This window comes from Mus musculus, chromosome 6 (assembly GCF_000001635.26).
Source record: "Mus musculus strain C57BL/6J chromosome 6, GRCm38.p6 C57BL/6J".
In the NCBI taxonomy this organism is placed as follows: domain Eukaryota; kingdom Metazoa; phylum Chordata; class Mammalia; order Rodentia; family Muridae; genus Mus; species Mus musculus.
In genome coordinates, this window is record NC_000072.6 from 144822692 (window position 1) to 144847911 (window position 25220).

Below are 25220 nucleotides of genomic sequence, written 5' to 3' on the forward strand. Positions count from 1 at the left end.
TCGCTCCACACCCTGGTTCCTTTATCACTTCATTATCTCAAGTCCAATGTTGACTCGGTCGATTTCCTGTTTGAGTCTGAGCCAATCCCTTGAAGTTATTTCAGTATCGTAGCACGGACAGCACAAGGTTCCCCGGGAACGTTACCACCGTTTACCATTTTCTCTATTGTCTCTTTCCTTCCTAATGACAAGCGCAGGGAGGTATTTCAAGCAGGCACTTAATAACCCGGGTGCTTTCGATGCTCTAACTGTGACCACTGGCCAGCGCTGATAGTAACGGATCTGCAGAAGTGTTCAGACATTCCGTGCACACGCAGGTACCTTGGAGGAATTTTTATAGGAAGACTTCGGTCAAGGCACCACTTTCCCTGCTGTATTTGTATCCTTAGCTTTTCCATCCCTCGTAGCTCTGTCTTGAAATACCAGCAAACAACCTGAACAGGGGCTTTCTGTTTCACTAACACAGCCGATAAAACGGAGCCAAAAGGGTTGATGGAATATCCTTCAGGAATAGCCGTCCTGGAAGTGAGGACAGCTCAACACTTCGGCAGTGTGAAAGTGGGGGGAAAAAAGTTCATTTTTGTTCAGCCTCCTCATCTTATATCTGAGAAAACTGGGGGCCGGAAAGGCTATGTAATCTGTCTGGAATTGCCCATTTAGTGAGAGCTGTGATTTCTAAGGGGACATCCACCTTGTTCTTTTTAAGATTTTGTGTTTATTTTCAACTACGTGTATGGGATACATACACATGAGTGCGAGCATAGTGCCCACAGAGGCCACACAGGTGCCGAGAGCCGAGCTCACATCCCATGAAGAGCAAAAAGTGTTCTTAACTACCTGCCTTTTAAGACAGAGTCACTCACTAGAACCTATGGTTCCTGGACTAGGCTAGGCTGCCTGTCCAGAGAGACCCACCAGGATCTTCCTCCCTGGTATGGGATTCCAAATGCAGGCTACAATGCCTGGCTTTAGGGTACAGCGTATGGCTTTTTAAATGGGTGCTCATGCTTTTGTGGCAAGCTTTTTAACCGACTAAGCTGTGTTCTCAACCTCTTTAAACTTTAAGCCTCCAATTTTATTTTATGTGTGTTCTTTGACAAATTTGAAGCATCGACTGAAATACATCGTTCCTCATTATTCCCAAGCCCCTCCCCCATGCCCCTCTGCGGCCAATCCGCTCCCTGCCCTGGATGAGGACGCTGCCTGTCTGTTTTCTTCCATTGCAGTTTATCTTTTCTAGATGTTGGTAAATGTGGCTGTCTTGCAGTTTGTACTTTCATGTTTGACATTTAAAAACTCATCTTTTATATATCAGTACTGATGTAGGGGTTCTGAGAACAACACGACCTTTCATGACCCATCCGGATGAGAGCCAGGACCTAAGATGCTGGACACTCACAGTCATCAAAGACTGACTTGACACGGGAGCATCAAGCTTGCTGTGGACTCGTGAGAATACGCAAAGCAGAAGCAGGCATAGTAGGAAATATTACGGATAAGTGAAAATGGGAGTGACGTGAAAATTTTTAAAAATTGAAAAAATTTCCAAGCGTTGGGAAGGGTTTCTAGAGGGAAAAGGTCGCTGATATTGCTTTGTCTAAGGTTTCACACAGCATGGGCTGAGTAACCTGTCAACTGGATAAGTCTCTGTACTAACGTGGGCTGAGCCAATGGAGGGCCCGCATGCTCATGCACGTGCCCCGCACCCGCACCCGCCCCCATCCCCATCCCCACCCCCACCCAAAGGCTGAGGTGCCCTGTGCTGCTCTCTCCTCCCCCACCCCACCCCACCCCACCCCCTACCCTAGCCTCCCACCCCGCTGAGCTCTGCCTTGACTCTGCTAGCTGGAGGCCTCGGTTATCTGTCGTTAGTTAACAGGCTGGAGCTGCTAGCCCTGACCTCACAGGATCCCCAAAGCCACCAAGAAGCGGTGACTGTGTTCTTGGTGCCTGTCTGGGACTCTCCAGGGTCTGTTTCCTGAACTGCAGCAGGTCCCTAGGAACCGTGGTTACTTTTAACGCGTTCCATTCTAGCTTTATTAGAAGCAACATAAGAAGCAGGAATACGTGATAAGCATCCGTGCCTAGAACGGGTTTTAACAGAGAAAGCTATAGAAGAAGCCAGCCAGCCCAGACCATCAGCGCTGCTTGGCTATCTCATATCCAGCTTCGGGTGACTTTGTCTCTCACGCTTGGTGCCCCTGGCAACACTGTTTTAACCCTTCCATTCCCATATTTTCCCTCATGTCCATCCCCACTGTTGCGCATATGTGAGTGACTATCTTGGTTCCTTTACCTACTGCTGACTTCCTGTGTGCTGCTGCCTGCCTGCTGTTTATGTATTGGTCATTTCCTTTTAATTAAAAACATACTATTTTACTCTATGTATTTTTTATTTATTTACTGTATGTAGGAACCCATGAGTACATGTCCCCACACCTACACATACAGAGTCAAGGGGACAGTTTTAGAAAGTTGGTTCTCTTCTTCCACATGTGGTCCTGGGAATCGGACTCCGGTCATCAGGCTTACAGCAGATGCCTTTGTCTGCTGAACTATCTCGCCAGTCCCAACATTTGTGTTATCTTTATTTATTCAGTGTGTGTGTGTGTGTGTTAGTAGTACATGTACCATGGCACATGAGTGTGGGGTATATGTATGTGTGTGTGTTTATGTTCATAGTACATGTACCATGGCATACATGTGTGCGGTGTTTGTGTGTGAGTATGTTATAGTAGTGCATGTACCATGGCACATGTGTGTGGGGTATATGTATATGTGTGTTTATGTTAGTAGTGCATGTACCATGGCACACATGTGTGTGTTAGTAGTGCATGTCCCATGGCACACGTGTGTGTGTTAGTAGTGCATGTCCCATGGCACACGTGTGTGGGGTATATGTGTGCATGTGTGTGTTTATGTTAGAAGTACATGTACCATGGCACACATGTGTGTGTTAGTAGTGCATGTCCCATGGCACACGTGTGTGGGGTATATGTGTGCATGTGTGTGTTATGTTAGTAGTACATGTACCATGGCACACATATACCCCACACACATCAGTTCTGTCCTCCTACATGGTACTCCATGAACTCAGGCCACCACGGGCATCCTTAGTGACTGAGCCATTTCAGCAGCTCCCCCACCTGTCCTATAGCAGTGTTTCGTTGTATAACATGTTCTGTTGGTCCACCCCACTGGCTCTTTCCTGCTTATGGTCTTTATCAACACATGATGCCATGACCGGGTGCCATGAACATCTTCCTGAGGTCATGGGCTTCCAGTTCTCTTCAATGAAGACTTAAGAATGGAATGACGTCGAGACTCGAGCCCCGGGCTACCTTGCCAGCAGAGTCTTGCCCAACACCCGCAAGGGCCCACACGGGACTCCCCATGGGACCCTAAGACCTCTGGTGAGTGGAACACAGCGCCTGCCCCAATCCAATCTCGCGGAACTTGAGACTGCAGTACATAGGGAAGCAGGCTACCCGGGCCTGATCTGGGGCACAAGTACCTTCTGCTCGACTCGAGCCCCGGGCTTCCTTGCCAGCAGACTCTTGCCCAACACCTGCAAGGGCCCACACGGGACTCCCCACGGGATCCTAAGACCTCTGGTGAGTGGAACACAGCGCCTGCCCCAATCCAATCGCGCGGAACTTAAGACTGCGGTACATAGGGAAGCAGGCTACCCGGGCCTGATCTGGGGCACAAGTCCCTTCCGCTCGACTCGAGACTCGAGCCCCGGGCTACCTTGCCAGCAGAGTCTTGCCCAACACCCGCAAGGGCCCACACGGGACTCCCCACGGGACCCTAAGACCTCTGGTGAGTGGAACACAGCGCCTGTCCCAATCCAATCGTGGGGAACTTGAGACTGTGGTACATAGGGAAGCAGGCTACCCGGGCCTGATCTGGGGCACAAGTCCCTTCCGCTCGACTCGAGCCCCGGGCTTCCTTGCCAGCAGAGTCTTGCCCAACACCCGCAAGGGCCCACACGGGACTCCCCACGGGATCCTAAGACCTCTGGTGAGTGGAACACAGCACCTGCCCCAATCCAATCGCGCGGAACTTGAGACTGCGGTACATAGGGAAGCAGGCTACCCGGGCCTGATCTGGGGCACAAGTCCCTTCCGCTCGACTCGAGACTCGAGCCCCGGGCTACCTTGCCAGCAGAGTCTTGCCCAACACCCGCAAGGGCCCACACGGGACTCCCCACGGGACCCTAAGACCTCTGGTGAGTGGAACACAGCGCCTGCCCCAATCCAATCGCGGGGAACTTGAGACTGCGGTACATAGGGAAGCAGGCTACCTGGGCTTGATCTGGGGCACAAACCCCTTCCGCTCCACTCGAGCCCCGGGCTACCTTGCCAGCTGAGTCGCCTGACACCCGCAAGGGCCCACACAGGATTCCACGCGTGATCCTAAGACCTCTAGTGAGTGGAACACAACTTCTGCCAGGAGTCTGGTTCGAACACCAGATATCTGGGTACCTGCCTTGCAAGAAGAGAGCTTGCCTGCAGAGAATACTCTGCCCACTGAAACTAAGGAGAGTGCTACCCTCCAGGTCTGCTGATAGAGGCTAACAGAGTCACCTGAAGAACAAGCTCTTAACAGTGACAACTAAAACAGCTAGCTTCAGAGATTACCAGATGGCGAAAGGCAAACGTAAGAATCCTACTAACAGAAATCAAGACCACTCACCATCATCAGAACGCAGCACTCCCACCCCACCTAGTCCTGGGCACCCCAACACAACCGAAAATCTAGACCCAGATTTAAAAACATTTCTCATGATGATGATAGAGGACATCAAGAAGGACTTTCATAAGTCACTTAAAGAATTACAGGAGAGCACTGCTAAAGAGTTACAGGCCCTTAAAGAAAAGCAGGAAAACACAGCCAAAGAGGTAGAAATCATTAAAGAAAAACAGGAAAACACATCCAAACAGGTGATGGAAATGAACAAAACCATACTAGAACTAAAAGGGGAAGTAGACACAATAAAGAAAACCCAAAGCGAGGCAACGCTGGAGATAGAAACCCTAGGAAAGAGATCTGGAACCATAGATGCGAGCATCAGCAACAGAATACAAGAAATGGAAGAGAGAATCTCAGGTGCAGAAGATTCCATAGAGAACATCGACACAACAGTCAAAGAAAATACAAAATGCAAAAGGATCCTAACTCAAAACATCCAGGTAATCCAGGACACAATGAGAAGACCAAACCTACGGATAATAGGAATTGATGAGAATGAAGATTTTCAACTTAAAGGGCCAGCTAATATCTTCAACAAAATAATAGAAGAAAACTTCCCAAACATAAAAAAAGAGATGCCCATGATCATACAAGAAGCCTACAGAACTCCAAATAGACTGGACCAGAAAAGAAATTCCTCCCGACACATAATAATCAGAACAACAAATGCACTAAATAAAGATAGAATATTAAAAGCAGTAAGGGAGAAAGGTCAAGTAACATATAAAGGAAGGCCTATCAGAATTACACCAGACTTTTCACCAGAGACTATGAAAGCCAGAAGAGCCTGGACAGATGTTATACAGACACTAAGAGAACACAAATGCCAGCCCAGGCTACTATACCCGGCCAAACTCTCAATTACCATAGATGGAGAAACCAAAGTATTCCACGACAAAACCAAATTCACACAATATCTTTCCACGAATCCAGCCCTTCAAAGGATAATAACAGAAAAGAAGCAATACAAGGACGGAAATCACGCCCTAGAACAACCAAGAAAGTAATCATTCAACAAACCAAAAAGAAGACAGCCACAAGAACAGAATGCCAACTCTAACAACAAAAATAAAAGGGAGCAACAATTACTTTTCCTTAATATCTCTTAATATCAATGGACTCAATTCCCCAATAAAAAGACATAGACTAACAGACTGGCTACACAAACAGGACCCAACATTCTGCTGCTTACAGGAAACCCATCTCAGGGAAAAAGACAGACACTACCTCAGAGTGAAAGGCTGGAAAACAATTTTCCAAGCAAATGGACTGAAGAAACAAGCTGGAGTAGCCATTTTAATATCGGATAAAATCGACTTCCAACCCAAAGTTATCAAAAAAGACAAGGAGGGACACTTCATACTCATCAAAGGTAAAATCCTCCAAGAGGAACTCTCAATTCTGAATATCTACGCACCAAATGCAAGGGCAGCCACATTCATTAGAGACACTTTAGTAAAGCTCAAAGCATACACTGCACCTCACACAATAATAGTGGGAGACTTCAACACACCACTTTCTTCAAAGGACAGATCGTGGAAACAGAAACTAAACAGGGACACAGTGAAACTAACAGAAGTTATGAAACAAATGGACCTGACAGATATCTACAGAACATTTTATCCTAAAACAAAAGGATATACCTTCTTCTCAGCACCTCACGGGACCTTCTCCAAAATTGACCATATAATTGGTCACAAAACAGGCCTCAATAGATACAAAAATATTGAAATTGTCCCATGTATCCTATCAGACCACCATGGCCTAAGACTGATCTTCAATAACAACATAAATAATGGAAAGCCAACATTCACGTGGAAACTGAATAACACTCTTCTCAATGATACCTTGGTCAAGGAAGGAATAAAGAAAGAAATTAAAGACTTTTTAGAGTTTAATGAAAATGAAGCCACAACGTACCCAAACCTATGGGACACAATGAAAGCATTTCTAAGAGGGAAACTCATAGCTCTGAGTGCCTCCAAGAAGAAACGGGAGACAGCACATACTAGCAGCTTGACAACACATCTAAAAGCCCTAGAAAAAAAGGAAGCAAATTCACCCAAGAGGAGTAGACGGCAGGAAATAATCAAACTCAGGGGTGAAATCAACCAAGTGGAAACAAGAAGAACTATTCAAAGAATTAACCAAACGAGGAGTTGGTTCTTTGAGAAAATCAACAAGATAGATAAACCCTTAGCTAGACTCACTAAAGGGCACAGGGACAAAATCCTAATTAACAAAATCAGAAATGAAAAGGGAGACATAACAACAGATCCTGAAGAAATCCAAAACACCATCAGATCCTTCTACAAAAGGCTATACTCAACAAAACTGGAAAACCTGGACGAAATGGACAAATTTCTGGACAGATACCAGGTACCAAAGTTGAATCAGGATCAAGTTGACCATCTAAACAGTCCCATATCACCTAAAGAAATAGAAGCAGTTATTAATAGTCTCCCAACCAAAAAAAGCCCAGGACCAGATGGGTTTAGTGCAGAGTTCTATCAGACCTTCAAAGAAGATCTAATTCCAATTCTGCACAAACTATTTCACAAAATAGAAGTAGAAGGTACTCTACCCAACTCATTTTATGAAGCCACTATTACTCTGATACCTAAACCACAGAAAGATCCAACAAAGATAGAGAACTTCAGACCAATTTCTCTTATGAATATCGATGCAAAAATCCTCAATAAAATTCTCGCTAACCGAATCCAAGAACACATTAAAGCAATCATCCATCCTGACCAAGTAGGTTTTATTCCAGGGATGCAGGGATGGTTTAATATACGAAAATCCATCAATGTAATCCATTATATAAACAAACTCAAAGACAAAAACCACATGATCATCTCGTTAGATGCAGAAAAAGCATTTGACAAGATCCAACACCCATTTATGATAAAAGTTTTGGAAAGATCAGGAATTCAAGGCCCATACCTAAACATGATAAAAGCAATCTACAGCAAACCAGTAGCCAACATCAAAGTAAATGGAGAGAAGCCGGAAGCAATCCCACTAAAATCAGGGACTAGACAAGGCTGCCCACTTTCTCCCTACCTTTTCAACATAGTACTTGAAGTATTAGCCAGAGCAATTCGACAACAAAAGGAGATCAAGGGGATACAAATTGGAAAAGAGGAAGTCAAAATATCACTTTTTGCAGATGATATGATAGTATATATAAGTGACCCTAAAAATTCTACCAGAGAACTCCTAAACCTGATAAACAGCTTCGGTGAAGTAGCTGGATATAAAATAAACTCAAACAAGTCAATGGCCTTTCTCTATACAAAGAATAAACAGGCTGAGAAAGAAATTAGGGAAACAACACCCTTCTCAATAGTCACAAATAATATAAAATATCTTGGCGTGACTCTAACTAAGGAAGTGAAAGATCTGTATGATAAAAACTTCAAATCTCTGAAGAAAGAAATTAAGGAAGATCTCAGAAGATGGAAAGATCTCCCATGCTCATGGATTGGCAGGATCAACATTGTAAAAATGGCTATCTTGCCAAAAGCAATCTACAGATTCAATGCAATCCCCATCAAAATTCCAACTCAATTCTTCAACGAATTGGAAGGAGCAATTTGCAAATTTGTCTGGAATAACAAAAAACCTAGGATAGCAAAAAGTCTTCTCAAGGATAAAAGAACTTCTGGCGGAATCACCATGCCAGACCTAAAGCTTTACTACAGAGCCATTGTGATAAAAACTGCATGGTACTGGTATAGAGACAGACAAGTAGACCAATGGAATAGAATTGAAGACCCAGAAATGAACCCACACACCTATGGTCACTTGATCTTCGACAAGGGAGCTAAAACCATCCAGTGGAAGAAAGACAGCATTTTCAACAATTGGTGCTGGCACAACTGGTTGTTATCGTGTAGAAGAATGCGAATCGATCCATACTTATCTCCTTGTACTAAGGTCAAATCTAAGTGGATCAAGGAACTTCACATAAAACCAGAGACACTGAAACTTATAGAAGAGAAAGCGGGGAAAAGCCTTGAAGATATGGGCACAGGGGAAAAATTCCTGAACAGAACAGCAATGGCTTGTGCTGTAAGATCGAGAATTGACAAATGGGACCTAATGAAACTCCAAAGTTTCTGCAAGGCAAAAGACACCGTCAATAAGACAAAAAGACCACCAACAGATTGGGAAAGGATCTTTACCTATCCTAAATCAGATAGGGGACTAATATCCAACATATATAAAGAACTCAAGAAGGTGGACTTCAGAAAATCAAATAACCCCATTAAAAAATGGGGCTCAGAACTGAACAAAGAATTCTCACCTGAGGAATACCAAATGGCAGAGAAGCACTTGAAAAAATGTTCAACATCCTTAATCATCAGGGAAATGCAAATCAAAACAACCCTGAGATTCCACCTCACACCAGTCAGAATGGCTAAGATCAAAAATTCAGGTGACAGCAGATGCTGGCGTGGATGTGGAGAAAGAGGAACACTCCTCCATTGTTGGTGGGAGTGCAGGCTTGTACAACCACTCTGGAAATCAGTCTGGCGGTTCCTCAGAAAACTGGACATAGTACTACCGGAGGATCCAGCAATACCTCTCCTGGGCATATATCCAGAAGATGCCCCAACAGGTAAGAAGGACACATGCTCCACTATGTTCATAGCAGCCTTATTTATAATAGCCAGAAGCTGGAAAGAACCTAGATGCCCCTCAACAGAGGAATGGATACAGAAAATGTGGTACATCTACACAATGGAGTACTACTCAGCTATTAAAAAGAATGAATTTATGAAATTCCTAGCCAAATGGATGGACCTGGAGGGCATCATCCTGAGTGAGGTAACACATTCACAAAGAAACTCACACAATATGTATTCACTGATAAGTGGATATTAGCCCCAAACCTAGGATACCCAAGATATAAGATATAATTTGCTAAACACATGAAACTCAAGAAGAATGAAGACTGAAGTGTGGACACTATGCCCCTCCTTAGATTTGGGAACAAAACACCCATGGAAGGAGTTACAGAGACAAAGTTTGGAGCTGAGATGAAAGGATGGACCATGTAGAGACTGCCATATCCAGGGATCCACCCCATAATCAGCATCCAAATGCTGACACCATTGCATACACTAGCAAGATTTTATTGAAAGGACCCAGATGTAGCTGTCTCTTGTGAGACTATGCCGGGGCCTAGCAAACACAGAAGTGGATGCTCACAGTCAGCTAATGGATGGATCATAGGGCTCCCAATGGAGGAGCTAGAGAAAGTAGCCAAGGAGCTAAAGGGATCTGCAACCCTATAGGTGGAACAACATTATGAACTAACCAGTACCCCGGAGCTCTTGACTCTAGCTGCATATATATCAAAAGATGGCCTAGTCGGCCATCACTGGAAAGAGAGGCCCATTGGACTTGCAAACTTTATATGCCCCAGTACAGGGGAACACCAGGGCCAAAAAGGGGGAGTGGGTGGGCAGGGGAGTGGGGGTGGGTGGATATGGGGGACTTTTGGTATAGCATTGGAAATGTAAATGAGTTAAATACCTAATAAAAAATGGAAAAAAAAAAAAAAAAAGAATGGAATGACGGCTCATCATATCAAGGTCTGCTTATCTTTATGAGACGCGCCATTACTGCTTGTCAGACTTACTTGAGCTCTCCAGCTTCCTTCAATTTCTTTCGTAGTTTAGGTTTACGCCCGTGTTTCACTCTCTGCGGCAGGCGTCCTGTTCTGTGGGCCTTGAAACAGTTCCCCGTCGCTAGCTTCTCAGACCTAAGGGAACTCATGGGCGTCCTGTTGCAAAACATATTGCATTAAAATATGCTATAAAACCTGGCATGATTTTCTGAGTGACATCTCTGTGTGGACATCGCTAGCACAGGAATGTACCCAATGGAAGCACACGGAGCAGCTCACAGAGTCCTTTGTCTCCTAAGAAAAGCGCCCAGTGAGAGACACGCCTTTGTATAGCCTCATCTGACTGTCACTTCCAAGCGCATCAAAATGTTTGATAAATATCACTGGCTGCCCTGGAGGTAACAGACAGTAAGCTTAGGTCACTAGTAGAGATTTGGTCCTCAGCTTTAATAGTCTTCTACCATTGACTCCCTGAAGAACTGCTTAAATATAGGTGATTCCACCTAAAAATAATGGTTGCATCTAAACTGTAACACCCATGCAGTTCTCCTTCCAGAAGGCTCCAGACCTGCAGCTGAGCAAAGGAGGCCTCCTGGCCTTGTGAATGATGGAACAAAATGGTCTTGTCCTCACTGCCCATTGACTGACACTGTAAACACAGGGAAAGTCCTTCTTTCATGTTAGCTTTGTTGTTGTTGTTGTTGTTGTTGTTGTTGTTGTTGTGGAGGAGGAGGAGGAGGAGAAATGATGCTATTCTAGGTTAATTAGCACTTTTTTTTTTAAATCATGAAATCACATCAAAGTAATAAGAATAATTATCACAGTTTACTGACAGTACCACAGACACTAGTCCAGACTCGTAGACATGTGTGTGTGTGTGTGTGTGTGTGTGTGTGTGTGTGTGTACCTGGTGTGTGTGTATGTGTGTATACCTGGTGTGTATGTGTCTGTGTACCTGGTGTGTGTATATACCTGGTGTGTGTGTGTACCTGGTGTGTGTGTGTACCTGGTGTGTGTGTGTACCTGGTGTGTGTGTAAACCTGGTGTGTGTGTATATAAATGATCACTATCTTAAGAATAGTATCAGTGAACTCAATGTAAATATTTTTGAATGCTAAAGTCAGCAGAGAGAGCTGGGGCAATGGCTTGGTGGGTAAAGTGCTTGCCGAGCAAAGATAAGGATGTGAGTTCGATCCCTAGCACCCACATTAAAAAGCCAGGCATACCTGTAACCCCAGTGCTCTGGAGGCAGGCACAGGACTCCTGGGTCTTGCTGGGCAGCCAGTTGGGCTGAATCAGTAAATTCCAGCTCAGTGAGAAATCTCATGTCCGAACAATCAAGTAAAAAGAGATGAAAGAAGACAACCGAGGCGGACTTCTGCCCTCTGCACACAAGCACATATGTGTGCGCATACACAAGTGAACACACACATCTAGGAGCTGAAAACTACAGAATTCAAAGCTATGGTGTCTCCACGAGTTGTTCAGTATTGTTGCTTTGAGCCAGGCTGCAAAAGACAGAGGGATTAATGAAGCCCTTTATTAGACAAGCCCTGAGCATGAATTAAAAGCCCAGACGAGGTCCTCTGGGGCACTTCGTCATTGAAGGTCAGGCTGCCATTACTCACTTTCCACTGTAAACTAACTAGACTGTGGTGAGCTGCTGTGTTTTCTTTCTCTTCCCCTCCAGCTTCCCCAGGGAGCATCTCAATTCAAAGAAGGACCAGGAGCGGCAGGCCACTTGCCGTGAATAATCGGAAAGAATCTATAAGTTCAAAAGCAACCGAAATTCCTAGAAGAGATCGAATGTTATAAGGATAAACGGGTTAGTATTTTAAAGACAAAACCGCCCTTGTTTAATATCAAGTGAGCGTTGGCTGCAGGCTCACATGGCTTTCATTATTTATGTGGTCATCTCCATTGCTCTGTTTCCCTAAGCGGAGTCCACGCATTAGAACCCGAGCAAAGCTTAAATCAGAGGTGGTTGTTTTTCTCTGGGTCTCCCTTTTCTTTTTCCTGCTTTGAAGGTAACAATAACAGTGGTCTGTAAGCGATACTCTTGCTGATGCCTTAGTGACATGGAGTACACAGGACACTTTCTTAGGACATGTAGACAAATCCGATCTACGGCTCAAAGAGGATAAGAGTGTGCCTGTCAGGATGTGTTTCTTAAGTGCAAAAGTGGAAGTGTTACAGGGGTCTGAAGTTGAGAGCGGAAAAATGGAATTGTTTTCTACAGACTATGTCAAATGTATCAACTTTTAGATGGCGACAACACCCCACTGAGCCTCAGTTCTGCTTGTACCAGTAAAAACAAAACAAAAACAAAAACAAAAACAAAAAACAACCGCTATACAGTTCAAGCATAGCTTTTTAAATTTAAGTTACCGGGACTCTACCAAAGTTTTACACTCATGACAATCAAGTTCTCGGGATGCACAGCATCATCAGAAGAAAGAAAGAAAGGATTGGAAAATATCAAATTCCAGGTTTATTTCAAAATTTGTAGGGTGGAAATTCTATTTCTTCCAGATAATGCGTAGACTTTATATTAAAAAAATGTATAAGTGGGAATCAAATCAGAGATCCATCAAATTCAATTCACTTCAATTCATTATATGTAGACATGTTTTAAAGTTGTGTTAAAAATCTAAAGGGGAAAAGAAATGAGGCGAGAGAAAGATGCTGGTTCCTGCTGCGACTTCTCAAAGCTGTGGCTTCTTTCAACGCATATAGCCGGGCATGCTGCAGACAGAGAATTAACCAAGGTGCTATTAAAAGCTAAGTAGTCCTAAGGAGAACTAATTGTCAAGAGGGGGTCATGACAAATGCTATCAAGGAAGACCACATTGGGAGAAAGTTTCCAGAATCACAGAGAAATATAGAAGGTAATTCAGGCTCAGCCATTTTGCGATGGAATCTTGAAGTCTGTAACTACTGTCTGGTACTCAGTAGTCCTCCAGGTGTCTTAGCTCCTCCTTGGGGGGGATCACGGAAGCTAACCCATAGCTGGAGGAATATGAGAGCCACCTCATCAGACACTGGGCAATCCCCAGGCTTCTGCACATCTGACTCTGAACCACAGGCAGGGCGCTCTCTGATGACCACCCCCAGGTGCTTGCAGAACTGTTACCATGTCGGCTTCCTATGCAACTGAGTTTGCCTTTCATTTGAGCAAGGGCGAGTTCTGGGGAACTGGAAAGATGGGTTGGCAAAGTGTCCGCTGAGCAAGCATGAGGATCTGAGCTCAGGTCCCCAGAACCCACGGAAAAGAAAAGAGCCAGGCATATGAGGTGCATATATGCAACCCTCAGGGTGGAGACGAGGTAATGGCATCCTCAGACATTCATCTGTCACCAAACTTAGTCAGTCAGGGAGCACAGGACTCAGGGAGAGACCTTGTCTCAAAAAGTAAAGTGGAGACCAGTGGGGGATGATATGTGGTGCTCAATACACACAAACACACACACACACACACATACACAGAATGAAAATGCATGTACTCATGTATGTACACATACATACACACATGCATGCACACACACATGCACATACATGCATACACATACACTCATGAATGCACACATACACATGCATGCATTCACATGCATGCATACACACAAACATGCATACACTCATGCATGTACACACATACACACACATGTGCAAGAATGTTTCCTGAGGCACCCTAATTTTCCTTATATGACACTAATTTTACTACTCGTGATCAGTAACGAGAGTGCAATTACTCCAGGCCCGTGTCAGGCAGAGTGAATTAGCCATCGTACACCCTGTTGCCTGATGAAAAACCTTGATGAGAGGCACTGCTCTCTGAGAGCCCCTCGTGTGATAATCCATTAAATTACCCTTCAGAAATTCTGGACGGCCCTCAGCTCAATATTGCCAACACGTGATCATGTGTTGACATCCTGTCACCTTTGCTCTCAATAAAACACCCCAATGTTTGCTGGGTTCTACTCCAGGGTTTTGACTTTCTGTGATGGCCACTTACCGCACAGAGTGCAGGTGGGCCATGTCACCATGCGGGGGACGTTTGTTCACTCAGAGGTGCTAGTGACAGTTATCCCCTTACTTTATTGATCTGTCTCCTAAGAGCATACACCTTTGCAGAGGTTAAGAAAGAAAGGAACTTTATCTTAGAAGGATCTGTGTGTGTGTGTGTGTGTGTGTGTGTGTGTGTGTGTGTGTGTGTACACGTGCCTTTTGGATTGTTTAAGAACTGAATGATCCTGAGAAAAGCAACTGCGAGAATTTCCTAGTGCCAGCCCTGTGGTGACTAATTACAGGACTTTAAGCAAAGCTATGTATTTCTGTGCATCAAGCCATTTCTTGACGAAAATATTTGAAGAAATTTCCAAACTGCTTGTTGAGAAACTTGCAAAACAAAATGATGAAGAAAAAATCTCTAGAGTGGATGAGCACGCTCATCTCACTCCACCGTAGTGGGCTAGTCTGGGTTTTTAAGTGTGATACTTTCCTGGAAGAATATTTCATCTCAGTTTTACACACTGTGTGTGTGTGTGTGTGTGTGTGTGTGTGTGTGTGTGTGTGTGTGTATACACTCCTGAGTGTCACAGTGCACAGGGGGATTTCAGAGGATAACTTGGGAAATTAATTCTCTTCTACCACATGAGCCCCAGGAATTAAAATCTGGTCATCCGACTTCCTGGCCAAACAACTTTACCCTCTGGGTCATCTCACCAGCCTTCAAGTTTACTTTTTCAGAAGGTAAACTAATATTTGGGAGTCTAAGTGAGGAAAATCTCCAGGAGTTTATGGCCAGCCTAGGCTACATAAAGAGAACTTGGAGGGAGCTGGACAAGGAGGAGGAGGAGAAGGAAGAGAAGGGAGAGGAGGAGAAAGAGAGGATACACAGGGGAAAGAAGGGACGTTCTGATCCTAAAACTCCAGTAAACGCAAGGTGCCTATAGCTGCTTGCCTATTATCCCGGCCTCAGAAGGAGGAGACGACCCCCCCTCCCCGGGCAAGCTGGTCAGTCAGACCAGCTAACTCTTGATCTCTGAGTCTGCCTCATTGGATAAGGTGGAAGAATCATTCCCAGGCCACTCATACACAAGAACCCATGTGCACGTGCATCCCCATGCAATCTGCCCACACATGTGCAAACACACATATACATACAACACACACAGATACACACACATACGCACATGGAAAAGGAAAGTTGAGATGTGACTCCTTGATATTAGGTGCTGACTGTTCTGACTGCCCCCAATCGAATCACCAGGAAATATCTTGTTTTTCTGAATTGCTTCTGTTGACCAATAGTTATAATGGAACGTCATACTTTCATTGCCCCATAGGACAGTGTCCTAGAAAGAACTTTGTTTCATGTTGGGATGCTTATCACACACTAGTTAGAGCAAAGGCAAATCCACTCATAACTAAATAAGGACATTCCCATAACCTTAATGGGCTCACCCCTCTTGCGATGTTAGAAAACACCTGGCCTTTTTCTGATCTCATGTCTGCATTTAATTTTGGGAGGTGAGAAGGTTAAGAAAATCTAGGTCATACACAATAGCTGCTGATATTACTGCTTTATGTGCTAAATGATGCAGACTTTACAACCTACCTTCCCAAGTTAACCCTCCCCTCATCCACAGCGGTTCCCCCGTGCTCCCTCTCACTGTGCACACACACACAGTCTCCCTCTGACTGTGCACACACACACACACACACACACACACACACACACACACACACACACAGGCTCCATCTCACTGTGCACACACACAGGCTCCCTCTCACTGTGCACACACACAGGCTCCCTCTCACTGTGCACACACACAGGCTCCCTCTCACTGTGCACACACACACAGTCTCCATCTCACTGTGCACACACACACACACACACACACACACACAGGCTCCATCTCACTGTGCACACACACACAGAGTCTCCATCTGACTGTGCACACACACACACACACACACACACACACAGGCTTCATCTCACTGTGCACACACACACAGTCTCCATCTGACTGTGCACACACACAGGCTCCATCTCACTGTGCACACACACACAGTCTCCATCTCACTGTGCACACACACACACACACACACACACACACAGGCTCCATCTCACTGTGCACACACACAGGCACCATCTCACTGTGCACACACACACACAGGCTCCATCTCACTGTGCACACACACACAGTCTCCATCTGACTGTGCACACACACAGGCTCCCTCTCACTGTGCACACACACACAGTCTCCATCTGACTGTGCACACACACAGGCTCCCTCTCACTGTGCACACAGGTTCCATCTCACTGTGCACACAGGCTCCATCTCACTGTGCACACAGGCTCCATCTCACTGTGCACACACACAGACTCCATCTCACTGTGCACACACACAGGCTCTCTCTCACTGTGCACACACACAGGCTTTATCTTACTGTGCATACATGTTCCGTCTCACTGCACACAGGCCCCATCTCACTGTGTGCACACACAGGCTCCCTCTCACTGCACACCCATGCTCCAAACTCCACACATACAGTTAAGTTTGCATTTGTCTTGCATATTCCTGTTTGTTCTTTTCTGTAATGCAGTCATGTGTGGGTGGCAAAGCATATACCTATGTGCATACATTGTATATATGTGTATCTGCAAATAGATAGATAGATTATAGATTATAAATGACAGATAATAGATAGTGGATAGATAAATGATAGATTGATAGATTATAAATGACAGATAAAAGATTGTAGATAGATGATAGAAAGATGAATTATAAATGACAGTTGGTAGATAGATAAAATATAGATGGTAGATTGATAGATTTTAAGAGACAGATAAATAATAAATAGTAAATAGATGGCTGATGGATGATAGATGACTTATGGATTATAAATGACAAATAGATGGTAGGTAGGTAGATGATAGAGTGATAGATGATAAGTCACAGGTAGATAGACAGACAGATGATGATGATAGATAGATAGATAGATAGATAGATAGATAGATAGATAGATGATAGATAGATAGATAGATAGATGATAGATAGATAGATAGATAGATAGATAGATAGATAGATGATAGATAGATAGATAGATAGATAGATGATAGATAGATAGATAGATAGATAGATAGATAGATAGATAGATAGATAGATAGATAGATAGATAGATAGATAGATAGATAGATAGGTAGATAGATAGATAGATAGATAGATAGATAGATAGATAGATAGATAGATAGATAGGAGTGTGTGTAGTAAGTAGAGGAGTATAGTATCTAGTCATTGGTTTTGTTAGGGTGACAAGAATAACTGTAGAATAACTGTAGCCACAGTCAGAATCCACCATAAGTTTAAAATGTTGCTTCTATGGAAGATGTAAGTTCAATCATCTCCTTTCCTAATTCTAACTCTTTCTTGGGTTTACTTATGTTATTTTATATCTGTGGGTCTTTTTCCTGCATGTAATATGATGCCCTAGCAGTCCAGAAGAGGGCTTTGGAACCCTGGAGTTCAGGCTACAGATGGTGACAAGCTGCCATGTAGGTACTGAGAATCTAACCCATGACCCCTGCAAGAGCAACAAGGGCTCTTAACTGTCCATAGAGATCTCTCCAGAACTTCCCACTGCTTTCTGAAGAGAGAAAATAGAATACCACTGCACCCAAGCCTTTGCAGAGTATTAAAGCGTTACGGCCACACTCATCCACAGCTTCTCAACAGGGTATTATGTAACCTTCCTAGTCAACAATTTAAGAAAAGCACCAATGGTTAATCACAATCTATTTACTGTTAAAAACTAACTCATTTACATATTCCCACAGATTACGGTAATCCTGGTGACGTTATTACTCCAGGTGTGTCATACTCCAAGGGTCTGGGAAGTCATGAAAAGAATCCCACCTGGCTTAATAGGAAAAGTTTTCCATTGTTTTAAAAGATCTTAAGGTGCTTGGTAAAGGCTCTTTCTTATTGTATGCTGAAACTATTCCTAAAGAGCTTACATGAATTACTATTTCTATAACTACTTTGAGAATTCTATTAGGACGTATATGATTCTCTAAAGGCATATTTATTTTTATTTTATGTATATTTTAATTTATTTTATAGGTATATGGGTGATCTGCCTGCCTGTATGTGTGTACCACTTGCATGGAGTGCCCTGGGAGGACAGAAAAGGGCGTTGGATCCCCTGACACTGGAGTTACAGATGATTGTGAGATGCCATGTGGGTGCTGGAAACTGAACTCAGGTCCTCTGGAGTGCTCTGAGCTGTTGCGCCATCTCTCCAGCCCTGAGATAGATAGATGATAGATAGATAGATAGATAGATAGATAGATAGATAGATAGATAGATAGAATTCTTAGAAAAACATTTTTAATGTTTTAGTAACAAGGGATAAAACTGACAGATAGGGTATACAAAATTACAACAGAATTTGCTATAGTGGTTGACATATCAGTGCTAACAGTCATAAAGAAACTGAGTGAAGGCCAACGAGCATCCAAGGGCCTGGAGTGATTCAGATGACCCCTGCTTTCAGCAGAGGACCCAGGTTCAATTCCCAGCACTATCATGGCAACACACAACCGTCTGTAACTCCAGTTCCAGAGGATCCAACGCCCTCTTCTGGCCTCTCCTGGCACTGCATGCCTCTAGCACACAGACATACATGCAGGCAAAAGCCCACCTACATAAAATAAAAACTCAATATTAAAAATTAAAATCATTCCTGGAATGTCCCTAGTAAATGCTCTATTTATCTTTATGAGTGTAGGCAAATTTAGTGAATTTGGGGTAAGTACTGGTAGTATTTTTAAAACCTAAGCATTTTACTTTTTAAATTATTGTACAAAAGGACACTTAAATTTGTACCCAGATATGAAGTACAAACGTGGTCATACCAACATAAAAACAAGTGCACAATGGTAAGAAGGCACACAATTATTCATATAAAGAGGGACACTCAAGCAAGCAGCTGCACACTTACAGTGAGAAACGCAGCGTGCCAGCTGAGTTCCCCTATTGCATCAGGAAAGAGAATCTCCATGTTCTGACATTTAATGAACCCCTGGTGGGGAAGAAAGTCAAATTGCAGAGTAGCATTACCGTTTCTAGGAGGAAGACTATCTTCATTTAACTATCCATGTGCGTGAGCACAGACAAACACACGCATACCAACGGAAAGGGTTTGCACACAGTGTTAGCCGGGGTTCCCCTGAGAAAGAGATGTGGAAAGGCCTTGGAGAGCAGGCGAGGTGATTGGGTGGAGGAGTGATGGAGTTCTCTTCTTGTCTAAGCATTCCTGTGTATTTTAATTTTTTTCCAATATGCACATGTTTTTGTAGTGTATATAAACTCAAACCATTGGTTTGCTGGCATCTGAAATCCCGATGCACAATCTTTCTGTCACATTTGGTCCTTCTGCTACAATCTCTACTAGAAAAAGTCACATTCGTGTCGGAGCTTCAACAAATACTACCGCCGGCTTGGCAGGGATGGAAATATCCAGAAGGTACCGCCCCACCCCCTGTCTTTGGCTATCAGACTATGATTGAAACAATGGACCACCAGAAACTGGAATTCCCTCATTCTGGGAGAAGAGAATGCCTGAAGCCTGGGCCAGCTGGACGGAACCCTGCCTTCCGCTTAAACTGTCACCTCACTCAGAGCTGCTTCTGAGAATGGCCACTCTGGATACATGGCCTTTTCTCATTTCTGTCAATGAGGCTGTTTCAACTGGTTTATGAAGGACAGGCTGCTGAACCTGACTCTTTTGGGGCACAGGCTGTGACCCCAAGTCCAGCAACAACACAAACAAGCTTTCTGAGCTGTGACCCAAGTCAGAGCCCTGAGTCCCGTGCATTTCTATCATCAGAGCTTGGGGTGCCCCCTGGAAACAATGCCCAGTGTCATTTTCCAGGTTCCAGATGACGTCACCAATATCAGGCGGCCTTCATTCACGTGATTAAGAAGTTAAGAACTGCTCGGCTGTTTTATCCAGAAAGATTGTTACTTATAAAAATTATGATTGGATTTTGGTGAGTTTATTGTGTCTCCACCTAATAAACTTTAAATAGTCTCATTATTAACTGAACTGGTGTGGCTTCTCATTATATGTAACTCATTTGCCCAACCTTTTTTTTAAAAAAGGGAATAGGAGATTGTACCCAGAGCATGTGTTTAAACTGATTCTTTGTATGATAATCATTGCAAACATCTCATGGACACACCAAAAGCCATAGGAAAGGCCTCTGTCTTCGTCATCTAAGGATCCCATACACATGGACACCTATCGTGTGCAGAACTTTGCAAGTGCAATTCTCTACTTCCCATCCTGAAATAGGGATGCTCTGAGTCCTGAATGTTTTGTGCCGTCATGGGTAGTCATTGCTGCCAGTGGCTGATAAACTGGGTCAACCTAACGCTAATCTCAGGAGAGACATGGACTTCATATCTAGGGATAGTTAACAAATCACATCCCTCCCTCGACATCCTGCTTGCTTCTGGACACGTATTTGTGCCTCCATAATTTGTTAATTTGCATGCCTTGCTCCTTCTCTCTTATAGTCCAGTCTCTGCCGGTTAAAACCAGTCAGAGCCAAGCTTTCAGAGTCAGGTCAAATCTCCCCAAGTTCAGCTTGATCTGATTGCCTCGACAGATGTGTGCTGGTACCAGCTTCAGCTTATACGGGAGCTGGGGGTTTCTTCGTTTGCAGCCACTTATTGTGTCTCAGAGTAAGGTGAGGGTCCCAAAGAGCTGACCCAGAATCAAGTTCTGGGGAGGCCTGGAACTCGGCAGAAACTTAAAAGCGGGTTTCATCATTAAAGCCAGAGGTGTGACAATGGCGTTCTCACTTCTTTTCCGAGCCGGCCTGGAACACCCACCGGCAGTGAGCATCGGGTGCTGACGGTTTATCTCCCTTTGACAAAGGTCACTTTCTTTATCCATCTGCCTTTTTGTTGATAAGACAAAACTTGACTCATCTCACAGGAGATTTCCTTTGTGTTTCTCTTGAATAACAGAGTTTTGATCCTCCGACCAATGACAGGACAAATTACTAAGTGGGATGTTGAAGGCCTTCTGGCTTCACCAATAAGTAGCAGACAGAAGGTTTGCACATTCTGGTGTATTTCATCAAGAGCTAAGAAGTTCATTTTTATGGATTGTAAGACTTGGGCTTTTTACAACCGAACAGAGATTATCAATGTGGACTTAATTTGGTTAAGTGCAAGCTGAGGTTTGGAGATTAAACATACTTTCTGATATCAAATGAGAGCAACTGGAGATTTGAAAAGAAAAACCTCCGTTTTACTGTCTTTAGTTTAACGGTGACTAGTGCGTGGGGTGCGGGCTGTAAGACAAGGAGTAGAACTCGGCAGAGCCTACACAGCTATGGAGATCCAGTTAAGCAAGAAGTACTTTCTTCACAGACAGACAACCCCACAGGATCTACCCAGTCTTCTATGCAAGCAACTGCTTGCTGCAAAAGCCTACAGAGACTTCTATGACCAGCAGACTGGCAAAATGAATTTTCCTAAAGGATGGGGGATTAGCCATTTGCCCTGGTGCCTGCTATACTATTCCATAGCCAGGAGCACAGGTTGACCTTGGTGCATTTATGCTGAGAACTATTCATTCTAGTGTGAGCAGCATAATCTAGTAATGTTTTCTCAGTTAATTACAAAATAGCAACACCCTGTTTCACCCTCAACCTTTACACAAAGACTCTGTGTTGCAGTTAGACTGTAAGAAATACTCGGTTACCACTTGCCCTAGTTAGCTCTTTTGTTTGCCAAAACCAACTTAGGGAGGGAAGGCTTTACTTCCTCTTCAGGTTACAGATCATCATCCGTGGGAGCTAAGGCAGGACCTTGAATGCTACTCACTGGCTTGCTCCCAGGGCTTGCTCAGCTAGCGTTCTTATACAGCTCAGGCCAGCTGCCTAAGGTTGACACTGCCCACAGTGGGCTGGGCCCTCTACATCAATTAGCAATCAAGAAAATGCCTAGGGACATGTCCACAGGCAAATCTGGTGGAGGCAGTTCCTCAGTAGAGGACCCATCTCCCCATGCGACTCTAGGTCTGTGGAAAGTTGACAGTTGAAGCTAACTGTGACCTCACTCTGCTATCATAAGGCTAGAGTGGAAATTGAGACCTACTTTCAGGAGTAACTTCACAGCATTAGTAGTAGCAGTAACATCAACAATTCCCTTCCCAGATGACAGCAAACATACTCAGCCTGACCTCCATGGTGGCTACTAAACTCAGAGCAACATACCGGTTTGTCATGGTGACGATAAATGCTCTAAATAGGAAGAAAGCTAGTCTTACGAATTTCCAGGTTTCCTAGGGTCAGAAGTCACTTGCACCAAACTTTAACCCCTGTGCTCCAAGCCCCTCAATATAGACCAAGATTTAAGCCCCTTGTACCTCTTAACTCAGGAGCTCTACTTCTGAGACGCTGGAAGTCAGTGGTAATTGTGGCAGGGTGAGATGGCTTCTTTTAAAGGATTCTTGGGGTCCCCATGCTATAAAAAGATTTCTGGCATTGGTAACAGAGCCCTAGCCCAGCTCCTGACATGAGTCTTCTGTAGAGAGACTGAATGTCACTCAGAACCTGAGCATAGAAAGAGATACTCTCAGCTGGATGCTGGCAGAAAGGGAGAAGTGAGACAGACAGGAGGTAAAGCTGGACATGAGGACACCTGAAATTATGGTGTTTCAAATACAGAGTGTTTGCTGTTTGAGAATAGAGAAGAAAATCAGCCATGATGAAAAATATGAGCCGGTCCTTTATCCTTCATGCTATTTGTGTGTGTGTGTGTGTGTGTGTGTGTGTGTGTGTGTGTGTGTGTGTGTGTGTGTGCATGTATGTGCACATGTGTGTGAGTATGTGTGCATGCATGTGTGTGTAAGAGAGAGTGTGTGTGCATGTAGTGTGTATGCATGTACACCTATATAGAGGCCTAAGTAAGGCATGGGTTGTCATACCCTATTTCTCTATACCTTATTCCCTTGAGACAGGATCTCTCACTAATCCTGGGGGAAGGCTGCAGCCAGCAAGCCCCAGAAATCCTCCTGTCTCAGTGCCCTACGCAAGTTTAGTACAAACACACCTGACCATACCCACCGAGCTGCTGGAGATTTGAACTCAGGTCCTCATGTTTGTCAAGCAAGTACCCCTATCTTCTGAGCCATCCCCTAAGTTGTCTAGAATCAGACAACTTTATCTGTCAATAAAGAGCATGGTTCTTAGGGCATCATTATCAACTGGTCAAGATGTAAGGTCTCAGCCCCTCTCCAGATCTATTCAACTGGAGTCTTGGGGGAAGAGCAGCAGTCAGGTCCGTGTCAGGTCTGTGCAGGCTTACATTTAAGAAGTCTCACCTTTACAGCATGGGCGAAGACTTAAGTGTCTTTCTGGTTGTTGTCGCCATGTGTGCTGTTCTGTAGATTTGGACTCTCACTGTGTACAGCTATAGAGTGGTGGATCATGACACAGAGGCATGTAGCATTATAGTCCTGAACCTGTCTGTAAGTGCATCCATCACCAATTAGAAACAAAGTATCCACCATCATGTGGATGCTTGAGCAGGTGACATGACTGCTAGCAAAGGAAAGATAATCGAGCCATTAAAGTCGGTTTAGTCATATTCTAAGGGAGGGGTGAACAGGGTTCTATGGTATCCATTATCCTCATGTCTGTGCTATGGGGCAGCAGAGCTGCGGCCCAGCTAAACCTTTGACACAGATTACAGTTGTCCTTAAGTAGCTGGGGACACGCTATTTTCTCTACTTGTGGGATTTTTTTGGTTGGTTGGTTGGTTGGTTTTTTTTTTTTTTCTTGTTTTTATTCCTGGGTTTTTTGCATTTTGCATAATGAGCGTATGCCAATTTTTAATTAATTAAATCTACTCTTTGACAGTTTCACACATGTATGCAGTTCACACATGTATGTAGTATGCTCCCACCACTGTCATCAACCTCTCTTACCTTTCTCCCACCCCTGCCAGGCCCTTCCTCCCTTACACACACTCAGGATTTTTTGTTTGCTTGTTTTGTTTTGTGAGCCACTGTATTTAACCAAGGCCATCTGTACGACCATAGCCAATAGTTCAGCAGGAAGGAGTGAGGCCCCACCTGTCCCACCCACATCTATGACTGACTGCTGACAGGGGTGATCTTGTGCAGTTCTGGGGTAACATTTACACTAATTCTATTAAAATACACAATAACTTTGCTTCTATAATGAAGAGTTATATCCTTTCCCTCAGGTCAATTCAAGACAAGGCCTGGAAGGCTCTGGTGGGATAAGAGAAAGCTCTGGACTGAAGAGGATTGCTGAGAATTTCCCAGAGCCAGAGGAACTGGCTCTGGTCTTCCACCTGCCTCTCATATTATTTCCTAATAATTGTGAGGCCATATTGCACTGTCAGGATGAAGTTTAGCTACACAGAATAGAAAACCTCAAGTAGTAGCGATTTGACCAAACCACATCTATTTTACTTCATATGCAAGAACTAGGAAGCCAGACCATTTCTAAACAGCTTACTTCAAAATCGCACAAGAACAATTCTGCTTATATCTCACAGGCCAAAACTTAAACACATGACTTCATTTATCCATGAAGAGGTTGGAAAGTATCCTCTATCTGGATACACTGTTATCCTGGAAAACTTAACTACTGAATAAAGGAGGATAGACGCTGGTAGTGTGTAACAGTCGCTGCAAAAGGATCAGCCAGCCACTGAGAAAAGCACAAGAAAACAGATGAGGGGCTCCTCTGCCATTTCCCTAGCCCTGG

The 25220-nt window shown here is 44.1% G+C and overlaps 1 long non-coding RNA gene and 1 pseudogene across 1 annotated transcript in view; both read right to left on the bottom strand.

Annotated features, from left to right (window-relative positions):
- The window catches only part of Gm20124 (predicted gene, 20124), a 54076-nt pseudogene continuing 29073 nt past the window's right edge, over positions 218–25220 (bottom strand).
- Positions 10409–25220, bottom strand: part of Gm32124 — a 64670-nt gene continuing 49858 nt past the window's right edge. Inside the window, exon 5 of the long non-coding RNA XR_003956548.1 lies at positions 10409–10552. This is a non-coding gene — a long non-coding RNA (predicted gene, 32124). The remainder of the gene's footprint in view (positions 10553–25220) is intronic.